This window comes from Cystoisospora suis (assembly GCF_002600585.1).
Source record: "Cystoisospora suis strain Wien I chromosome Unknown contig_2240, whole genome shotgun sequence".
Lineage (NCBI taxonomy): Eukaryota > Apicomplexa > Conoidasida > Eucoccidiorida > Sarcocystidae > Cystoisospora > Cystoisospora suis.
The window spans coordinates 2,214-2,681 of NW_027155039.1; positions in this window are offsets into that span (position 1 = coordinate 2,214).

Genomic DNA, 468 nt, shown 5'->3' on the forward strand with positions numbered 1-468 from the left:
GCGCAACAAGGAGATCTTCAATCCGCGGCAATGGATAAACGTCTTTCTCGGTCATCTTGTTAAGCTTGGTGTAATCAACGCAAAATCTCCACGATCCGTCCTTCTTCGGTGCGAGGACTACGCCACTAGACCAAGGCGACACGCTCGGCTCTATGATCCCGCACTCCAACATCTTCGTGACTTCTTGTTCTACTATGCGCTTTTCTGCCGGTGACTTCTTATAGGGGGGTGTGGAACATGGCTTCGACGTCCCCGTAGGTATAGTCGCCTCTGCTCCCCGGCAACGTGAAGGGGGGTCTGCGGAAAACCGGAAGACATCCCGATACTCTTTGAGGAAAGCCATCAGCCTCTTGAACTCCTCGGGTGTCCTCCCCGCTCGCGTAACTTGCAATGATGGCATCTCTACTTCCCAGTTTTCTCCACCCGCTTCATCCGCATTCAGCTGGCAGCTCCCTCGCAGGCTAGTGC